Source organism: Eptatretus burgeri, chromosome 3, assembly GCF_056783735.1.
Source record: "Eptatretus burgeri isolate ZD-2024b chromosome 3, Ebu_testis_v1, whole genome shotgun sequence".
Lineage (NCBI taxonomy): Eukaryota > Metazoa > Chordata > Myxini > Myxiniformes > Myxinidae > Eptatretus > Eptatretus burgeri.
The window spans coordinates 10,442,026-10,452,963 of NC_140963.1; the positions used below are offsets into that span (position 1 = coordinate 10,442,026).

The 10,938-nt window shown below is 42.1% G+C and overlaps 1 long non-coding RNA gene across 2 annotated transcripts in view; it reads right to left on the reverse strand.

Moving 5' to 3' along the window:
• LOC147029384 (uncharacterized) overlaps nucleotides 1–7,530 on the reverse strand; it is a 60,834-nt gene extending 53,304 nt beyond the window's left edge. The window contains exons 1-3 of one of the 2 annotated variants that reach the window (XR_015055711.1): nucleotides 7,453–7,530; nucleotides 7,098–7,342; nucleotides 4,712–6,381 (exon numbers count right to left, since the gene is read on the reverse strand). This is a non-coding gene — a long non-coding RNA (uncharacterized LOC147029384). Of the gene's footprint in view, nucleotides 1–4,711; nucleotides 6,382–7,097; nucleotides 7,343–7,452 lie in introns of those variants that run through there. The other variant, XR_015055710.1, reaches the window with a different exon arrangement.
• Between the last annotated feature and the right edge of the window lie 3,408 nt (nucleotides 7,531–10,938).

Sequence of the window (10,938 nt, forward strand, 5' to 3'; positions counted from 1 at the left end):
TATAGCATGATATTTCAAGAAGTTGTGGAACGGATTAGGAGAAAACCTGGTTGGATGAGTTCGGTAAGTGAACAAGCCAATTACATTTTGGTTCAAGTCCAGATCCAGATCCGGCCCATCAGTTGGATACAAAACGTAAACTGTTCAGCCTCACGGAAGTGTGCGCTCTTCCGAGTGTTCTAATGTCGCTGCTGTGATTGTTCTCTAATGGCCTGCTGTATCGTACAGTATATATATATATATATATATATATATATATATATATATATATATATATATATATATATATATATATAATTATCCAAGATGTCAATCTATTTCCATTTCGTTTTCGATCTCTGAGTGTTGCTGCCCCGTTTGATGAAATTTTTCTTTTGGTTGGGTTTATTTTTACGCCACATTTTTAGCCGGCTGAAGCCAGTTGTTCGGGCATTTCCTCAATGTTGGCAAGAACATGTGAAATATTGAGAATATTTTCAGCAATATTGGCTCACTCACAATCTCAGAACTGGCAAAAAAAAGTACTGCAGTTGTGTTGTTTCAAAACATTGACGATGGTCGTCACATTATAAAATACGACATCAAGTCGGCCTTCTTCGCCACATTTGAAAAGTAGCCACCAATATATTGTGAAATTGCTCTCTTCTTTTATGAATCCCCTTGCTTCCCAATATTGCACACACATCAAAAACAAAATACTCATTACTGGTTTCAAAGTGCTTTGATCGACCACTCTTCCCTCGTCTTTCCTCCCTCCAGGAGGATGGTGGAATGAGTGAGGGAGAGGTGGGTTGGTGACAACACCAACTTTTTTGAATAAAGTGCTGCGGAGTGGAAAAATATTCACTTGCCTCGATATGCATCAAGCAGAGAAAAAATATTTCTTGTGATCGAGTAGTTTTGCTTCCGCAATTGCGGGTTGTCGCGTAATCAGAATGAATAAGCCTTCGTCATCCTTGCAAGATGGGTAACCCTCAAACGAAATGCCGTCCAAGATAATCACGATGCAACACGATTGCCTGCCATGTGCACGGAGGAATTTTAACTCAAACAGCATTATTTCCTGTTGAGGAAAGTCAAAGAGATCAAACAACATCTCTTCTCCCATTTTGCCAGAAATTAGACTTGAACTTCTCATTATTGGACACCATGCAACAGTCAATTTCCTATCTCCCGGTGTCTGACCTCCTCGGATCTCTGTCTATTCCCTGTCCAGTTTTCTTTCTTCCATTTATTGCTCCCTTTTTTTCAGGCTGAGACCACAAACTGCTGATGGTTGTAACGATATTGTTTTGATTCAGAAGTAAAATAGTACTTTTTTAACATATGGCTTAATTGTAATGATATTGTCTTGCAGCACTTGAGACCGGTCATGAACCTGGAGAGTATTTTTAAGCTCAAGAAGATTTCCCTGTATTTTTCAAAGATATATCTTTTTGCCTGTTACAGCATCTAATTCAAACCTGAGCGTGTTTTAGGAACTCATCCGATGTTGTAATCAACCACAGTGTTTGTATTATAATAAAAAAAACAACTAATATGGTGTTGTAAACGCATTTTTACATATTCCCATTGATCTACAGTTAGAAGGAAAAAAACATCAGATGAGGTCAGGTTTGGGAGCATGTGCCGGAGAAGCGCATCACTGCGTCCACTTTCCGCCGGTACTCCCGGGGCCTCCATCTGACCACCCCCCCCCCCCCCCAGGCAGATGCCTGGCCCATCCCCATCTCCTTGAGATGCTGATCAACCTAATAAAATCACGAGGCGCGTGGTCAGTCCAATAGCCTCCTCCACTCATGAGGATCCCACGCTGAGAGAATCTGGTGAGCAGGATCAGCGTCAGGAAAACGAGCCACATGTCCATACAGCCGCAGCTGACGCTCATGGACTAAACAGGTAACAAATATCATTTGAGTCTCTCTCGGCAACCGCTCATTGGACACAAAGTCTGACCAGCGATAGCCAAGGATTCTCTGATGAGACCTGGTACTGAAGGAGTTCAGTCTCCATCTCAGATCCTTGGTCAGAAACAAAGTCTCACATCCATAGAGCAAGACTGGAAGCACCAACGACTTCAAGACTTGAACTTTCGTCCTCCTGCACAGGTACCGACAGCGCCACACCCCATTATCCAGTAAATCCATGACTCCCCAGACGTCTATTGTCTTCTGCTCACAACATATGGAGACTTGAATATCACTGCCAAGGTAAGTGAATCTCTCAGTGACCTCAACATCCTCACCACAAACGGTTACAGACAAGATAGCAGCATCCGAAATTTCATTAAAAGCCTGGATCTTAGTTTTGACCGAGTAACCCCAGAATCCCAGCGGCTGCAACTCCTCAGTCAGCGCCTTGAGAGCCCCTAGAAGGATATCCAGCATCTCTGCAAAGATGACTGCATCACCTGCGAAATCAAGGTCAGAGATCTTGGCATTCCCAAACGATGCAGGGCAGCTTGATCTCTCTGACATCCTCCCCAGAATCCAGTCCATACAAGCGATGAAAAGTGTGGGGCCAGCACACACTCCTGACGAACTCCAGCAATAACTGAAAATAAGTCAGAGATGGCATCACCACATCTCTCAGCACTCTCAATACTCGAGTATAATTCAGAACTCAGATCGATCAGTTTTGGTGGCATCCAGAGAAGACAAAAAAATCCTCCACAGGGCATCCCGATTCACTGAATCAAATGCTTTGTGGAGATCAACATAGGCTGTAAGCAGCCCATGCCGAAACTCTCACCTGCATTCGGTGAGGATGCAGAGAGCAAGGATACGGTCAATCATTGACCTCTGGTGTAAAAACTACCAAAAAAAACTACCTTCTGGTAAAACTACCAAAATCACGAAGCACTGCTCACCTTCACTCTTTCATTCCTCTTTTTTCCTGCCTTTGGAATAAACTCCCTCACTCTGTTCAATCCCGTTCTTCCCTCCAGGCCTTCAAAACAGTTGTTCACCACAACCTCTTGTCTTCCCCCATCCAAAACCTCGATGTTTTCTACCCCCGTTACTCTACCCAAAACCCACTTCCTTCAAATTCCGTGCTTTCCTTCCTGAAAGTCCTGTAATGTCCATCTTGTGTTCCCCGTGTTCCCCGCCCCATCCCTCTCCCTGCCACAGATCTCCTGATGTCTCTGTTCCCCACTGTTTTGTCCTTCCCTCTCCCACTCCTCTTGTCTCATGCCCCCCTTGCTGTGAGTTTTGTGTTAGCTCTCATACGAGCTTCGACCTTGTGTACAAAAAAACCCCCAAAAACAACCCAATTGCTCTGGGCGCTGGTCCTCAAGCAGATGGTGGTGAACCCTATCAAGAATTATCCGAGCAAAGACCTCGCCCGGCACTGAGAGCAGCATCACCCCTCAGGAGTTGTTGCCGTCCTGGCAATCATCCTTCCATTTCCAGAGAGGGACAATAAGGCCCCTCTTCCAGTCAGTTGGGATGATGCCTGTGTTCCAACATGCAATGACATGAGTACAGCATTTCCACCAGCCTTGAGAAATTCAGCATGGATGCCACAGATCCCGGGAGCTTTACCTCATTTCAACTGGTTCACCGCAGCCTGTGTTTCCACAAATTAAGGAAGTTCACAGTTGATTGGTGAGTCAGCATTAGAGATATGGACGTCAAGAGTGTCACTCTCAACAGCTGGTGAGTCAGCCTGGTACAGCTGCCCAAAGTAATCAGTCCAGCGGGCCTTCACTTCGGATTCCTCCGTCAAGATCCCACCACCCACCGCTCTAACTGCAGTGCACTGAAGGTCACAGGCCTCATGAAGCTATAAACCTCATGCTCCAGGCATCTGGCAAGTACAATTGGAATCTATCTGAGCCATATAACCATGACATTTCTGTATGCAAAGAGACAGCGAACATGTTTTTGCTTCAAACCTAGGTTTTTTTTTTTTACCTGGAGTGATCAAGGTAGCCATCAATTTCCAACTATTTTCTCTTCAAAAACTCGACCAGCGACCACACCAGACAACCCATATCATTAGAAGGGTGTTTGAGTAATTCCGGAAATATCATGACATTGTGAAAGAAATCCTCCATTGTCATTGCCTTTTGAAATGGGTACAAAGCTGGTTTTGTACGTAAAAAAAGATCATGGTTTTGAATTGGGCACGATCTGAGATGGTGGTGAACAGCTGTCTTGAAGACCTGGATGGAAGAATGAGATTGAAGAGAATGTGCAAGTTGGTTCCACATGCAGGGAAAAAGAGGAACAAATGAGTGGAGATGAGCAGTGATCCTAGATTTAGATAGTTTCACGAGAAGGGGGTTGACGGTGGACCACGTGAGTCCTGCAGAAACCTGGAGGGGACACAAAGCACGGAAAGAGCAAAATGTGCAAGACCAGAAAGAAGGCGGTAGAAGACAGAGAGACAACCGACCTGTCTGCATTGGGAAAGTGATATGCCCTTAGATCCAGCTTCATCGTGGGAGATTCTAATGATCTTTATTTTTCCAGTACTCCGTACATTCGTGGAGTAATACTTATTTTTCAACAGTCAAGTCAGGCTTTCTCCACATCTTGTGAACATTTCTCATCCTTCAACGCACACCAGGTCTCATTATACCGAGGGGTATGTGGTCACCTTTGTTTATCATGTGAGTTGATGGGAGCATATTCATCAAGAAGAGCATTTGAGAACTTTATTGTACTAGTTAACTTGTTGGTCGAGCTCAATCGGCCCACTTGTATTTAACAGTCACAAATATCAGTTTTCAGTCGAACATAGTCGATATGGCAAAGGTTCGGCGTGTTTGGTTGTGATATCACCATCAAAAGCCATCAGTCATCATCGGCACTGGAAATAACTTTTACCATGAAAGTTGTGATGCAATTTTGAAGTGACACCGCACAACAAACTGTTGACGTCTGACCCACTTTGCCAAAACTCCAGGACATTTGTGAACAGCTTGAGGAAATTAAAATCCCTTCTTGCCCAATCTTTAATGAACTGCCATGTCCAATACAGTGTGCTTGTCGTGTAATATAATTTTCTATGTGATGAAATAAGGTTATAGATGCAGAGTTTTGATACCGTTTTGGTTTGGCTTCCGTTCTTGTAAATGAATGCTCGACCATTTGCTTGTGATACGTTTTATTTGAACGTTAAATGGTGCAACTAATTCCATTGTAAGCCAGTTTGAATGAATGCCTGAGAGCACTTTTGTCACATCAGCCAGGTTGTTGAATTTAATTTTTGGTGAATTAACTTATATTACTTTCAATATGTTTACTTTAGAGACTTTAATATATTTTTCAGGTCCTATCTGGTTCTACATTTGTTTCATGGTGGTTTTTGATTTGTTTTAGGCTGTGCAAAAGCTTTGCACATTTTTTAAATCAGTTACTGATTTATTTATTTTTCCAAAAAATTGCCATTTAATATACTACTAGACGACCCGTGAACCCGTTGGGTTCCTGTTGCGACAGCGGTTGATTAAAAAAAATCATTTCAAAAAACAGAAAGAAAGAAAGATAGCTCCAGCAAACTATACCGCTGAGGTTGTTTGCATTGATCAAATACTCCCGAAGAGTTTTTTAAAGATTTTTTTTTGAGATTTTTCTATAAATAATTTAAAGAAAAAAAAAGAGAGCTCCAGCAAAATATACCGCTGAGATTTTTGCATTGATCAAATTCTCCCAAAGAGTACTTGACTGAATCGGGAATTTATTTTTTAATAATTTTTTTCATTGCCCGATTTTAACGAAACTTGATACTGCACACCTCAGGCAAATGGTGAGTAAGGTGGCCCTAAATTTTTTGCGCTATCGTGTACAATTTTGGCTGTATTTCGGGAACATACATACATATATACAAGATGAGAGTTTTAGTAAAATATAGATTACATACGATATGATGGGTTTGCTTGCAAACGTGAATAGATTTAAAATACAACATTTTATCAAATGCAAGAAGAACTAGGACACTCGGTGGAGCGCATACCTCCACCACGTAGTGCCTGATCCATGAGAACATGTCGAGGCCCAATGCATTTTTGAAATATCATGCTACATATTGTTTTTGAGCCCGATCTCTCAATGAAGAAGAATCACTTTATAAATGAAATAATTCTCGTATCCAGATCCGGATTTGGATCTTCACCAAAATCGAATCATTTCTTCCGTGTCACACATCCAACGTGTCCACGAAGTTTCATCTGAATCCGTCCACAACTTTTTTGAGATATCGTGATATATATCATTTTGGCCCTATCTCTCAATGGTGAAGCATCACTTAAAAAATTGTAGTAGTCAGATCCGCATCCAGATCTTCACCAAAATCGAATCAGTTTGTCCTCGTCACACACCCAATCTGCCCACCAAATTTCATCCAGAACCGTCTGGAACTTTTTGAGATATCCTGCACACAGACAAACAGACAAACAAACAAGAAAAAGACGTCACGCAGAGCACGATACTTGCAAAACCCACTCCCCCTTCAAAGGTTGCCATGGATACATCAAATTGTCCATTTCATTAAGATTAAAATTGAAAATCTTAATCAAAGCTCAGGTCAATCAGATGAAAATTGACGATTTTTCAGATGAAATTTGATTTTAGAAGTTGGACCTTGAGATGACCTTTGACCCTTTAGACCTCAAAAGTAATTGCTTTCCCAATCCAGGGACACAATATGCCAATCCTGTTAAACTTTCAAGTCAATCGGATGAAAAATGACGATTTTAGAAATTTGACCTCAAGATGACCTTTAACCTCAAAATCAATAGGCTTCTCAGTTGAGACTACCTCTACAACTTGGTAAAGTTTCATGACAATTGGCTTAGAATTGTGACCTGTAGGCGATTGACAGACAATCCAAGAGAATAACAAAATCAACTGACTGAAAAATCTTCCATTTTACAAGTAACAAACGGACAGACGGGGATGAAACCCTAACTATCTCCACCTTCGGTGGTGGAGGTGATTAACGACATGAAACATGTTCACTTTTAGCAGTCTGCACCCATTAAAAGGAGGAAACAATAGTTGCAGTCACGAAATGAATCACTAAATCAACAGCAATGATGCAATCAACGTGGAACAAGACATACATGTCAATCCCCTTTTTGGGCTCACCTTGATTCAGTACTGCTCTCCCCTCTGGATTGGTGCTCCTGCCTCACACCTTGCTCAGCATGATGCCGTGGAAATCGAGGTCTTCAAGATCATTGGAATCTCCCACGATGAAGCTGAGTCTATGGGCTTAACAATCTCACGTCATAGACAGGTCGGTGGTCACTCTGTCCTCTCCCACCTCCTTTCTGTTCTTGCATTCTCTGCTCTTTCCATGCTTCGTCCACCCCCACTCATCTCCGAAGGCTCTGCACCGCACACACGGTCCACCGTCAACTCCTTTCTGGTTAAACTCCCAAAATCACTGCTCACCTCCATTCCTGTGTCTCTCTTTTTTTTCCCCATCTGTGAAACCAACTTTCACATCCTCTTCAAACTCATTATTCCCTCCAAGTCTTCAAGACAGCTGTTCACCACCATCTCAGATCATCCCCCATCCAAAAAAAAAAAAAAGATCTTTTCTCCACCCTTTAAACACCTCCCCCCCCCCCCACCCAAACCTTCCCCCAAGCTCACCTCCTTTAAAATTTTCAGTTTTTCCTTCCTGAGTGTTTCCTTCTGTATCCATATTGTCCACACCATGCATCCTCTCCTGCCCCTCACTCCTCCCCACACACATTGTTTGTCCAAATCTCCCGATATTTTGTTGCCCTTCTCCTGTGCTGTTTATGCTTCTTTTTTTTTTCTCTGTCTGTCTCTCTCTGTCTCTCTCTGTCTCTGATGTGTTGCATCCTGATCTGTTCAGTGGTATAGCTCTGACACAAACCTTGACTCTGTAAACATAAAAACCCTGTCTATTAAACCTTTCAAACCCATATTCCAGAATCTTGAACCATGTTTATTATTATGGATACCAGATAATGCTGGTCAGGCAATACTACAATCAAATGAAATCTACACAGACATTCACAGAAAAGTGGCATTTTCCACCACTTTTTACAGTTCACCTCTTCAAAAGACCCCATGAATGCTGTATGTTCTTTCCCATGACAAATATTTAATTATTCACAGTAGTCACGATATCTCATCTAAGTAGTATATGGGAATCAGAGAAATCCATCATCAGTCAATTGGATGAAACAAAAAGCAATTGTTATAAACCTATTGACACCAAACCTGAAGGGAGTTCAAAAAGTACATTCGTCAAAGTTTAATCAATCACTTGAAAAGTCTTCTCCGCTGTTCCACCGTCGAGTGTTTTTGGTGCCTTTTCCACTTCAAAAACTCCAACAACAATGGCAAGCTGGTTTTCCATGTTCTTCTCATTGGTCTCGTCAATTATCACTGAGAAGGGACCTGTCTTCCATCTTTCAACAACTGCATCCATGTAGGGCTTTGCTTGACTGCCTTTTATTCTTGGTGCAGCCTTTGTCCTACTACGAGCGAATTTCACAGCAATTTGGCTTTTGGAGGAACATTTCTTTCACAAGCTTTTCAAAACGATCAACAACTGTCCGCTGGCAAATTAGGGAACTGGCAAAAAATAAAAATAAAAAAAATACACCTTCCTTTGTCATATCTGCCTCCATTGGCTCAAGTTGTTTCCTTTGAAAATGAACGTTCAAGGGCACAAACTGTTTACTTTTTTTCACACATTCCTTGTGACCTGCAGTCTCGAAATGCATTTTCAGGTCATATTGACCCGAGGCTAACACTTTTATGCTGCTGTTACACGGCACGCAAAAGGTGTACTCGTCGACCTCTAGCGAAGCTCGAATGAGCCCAAGATATTCTGGCATCGTCTCCCATTTCTGATGGTGATGGCCAGTGGCAGTCTGTTTACCTGTTGCAGTTATTAGTCCCCTACCGGTTCCACTGGAGAGGACTATAGGTTTGCTCTCCGTCTGTCTGTCCGTCTGTCCATACATCCCACCTGTGGTTTTTCAGACTTCCCCTCCCCGCCCCCCATACCTTTTAACACATCTAACTGAAACTTGGTACATGGCTCTATTATGATAATTTAGAGAACAAGTTCGAGTTTCAGGGCATTTTGGCAAGTTGTCAGAGTTATGCGAGGGTGATCTTGTTCCAAGCGTGTGCAACATGTTCTTCTGACACATACCTTTATTTGGGCTGTGTATAGGCAACAGACTGCTGCCTCGATCTCTCCCAAAAATAAATTTTAAAAAACCTGGGGTACATACATGAGGCAAAAAGATGCTTACTGCTTATTTGCATATATAACACATCGTGGATATATTGCTCGGATAATTCTAATCGTACCAGGCCATAGGTTGACATCAGAAGCCTGAAGTCTCAGGCATGAAGCCTGAAGCCTGGATGTATTGTTGCGTCAACAGGGCCCACGGTGCCTATCGGCTCCAACCTTTCAATATTTGACGATCCTTTCAACCATCGCTTGAGTTGTTTTGCACCGAGTGGAAAACTTATCGGGAGGCCATGGCGATTGTGAGTACGACACTTCCGAAGATGTCTTAGACTTACAATGGCACTAAAATGGCAGACTATGTTTTTCTCTCAGGTTCCAATTGTGGGTGGCGTCAGGCCAGCTGTCCAACCAATGGGTATAGAGCGGACATACAAACACTTGCTCCATTATTTAAAAATTGTTAAAAGATGCATATGTACTTATAATTCATGCCTAATTACCCTCGCGAAGGATTCCGAGAGGGTATTGCATTTGGGTCTCTTTGTTTGTTTGTCTGTTTGTCCGCACAGGACTTTCATGTTTTTCTCCGCAACCGCTTCTCGGATTGAGAGGGAATTTTCACCATTGGTGAGACCACTCGTGCAGGATTTTTTAATGATAATAATGACGTCATAGGCCACGTGGTATGGCAGCCATATTGGAAAAACGGAAAACTTTGGACCTCTGTATCTCTGAAACCGCACCAAGCAAAAAAATTGAAACTTGGCACATAGCAAGTACTTCTCATGCGGAATGAGTGTGATTTTTTTTCCTGAGATCATAGGTGCCCTCGTTATGACGTCATAATTCCATATGTAGAACGCTACATCCAGTCAGTATGAAAATTTTTGAGGGTCATCTCATGATAAAATGGTCCACAGAAAAAAAAAATTCATGACGTCGTCGGTCACGTGATTCGGCAGCCGTATTGTTTTTGTTTTTTTAACCTTTTAAAAGTCTTCTTCTTTTAAGTGGCTGAACAAATCAACGCAAAACTTTACATGCATCACTGCCTGTCCATGAGGAAGAAATGGTTCACACATATGATGTCATTGGTCACACGGATTGGCAGCCACATTGGATTTACCCTAAACCTAAAGCCTATAAAAATCCACCACTCAAAAGAAGTCCAGGCAAGGATTTGCAATCTCTGATTGCTCTTTTTCTTGTTTCATGTTTGTATTAGCATTTGTGTATGACCAATACTGTTTTTTTCAGATGAATTGAATTGTACTTGAGGAATGTGCAGTCATCAGATTTTTGTCCAAGAAAGAATGTATGGCAAAGCAAATCAACAGACGCATGATTGCTGTGCTCAGGGAAGACGCCCTGCTAATTACACAGCAGTGTCAAGAGGAGTAAAGGAGTTTAAACAGACAGATAAATAATTGATCGAAGATAACTCAAGGTGTGGATCACCCTTGGACACTACCAGTCCAAAAACAATCTTTTCTGTGCAATGCGTGATAATGTCGGATCGCCAAATAAGGTTGCAGAACTTTCAAAGCGTTTTAGCATTTCTATTGGAAACGTTGAAACCATTATCCATGCCCATATTATCATGTCAACAGATTCTGCCCGATGGGTGCCTCTAAACGTCATGCAATAATGCCACCAAAGAGTGGAGTTCAATGAAGAGTTGCTGGAGCATTTCAACACTGATCCAGCCTGCTTACTGATGAGACAAGGGTTCAC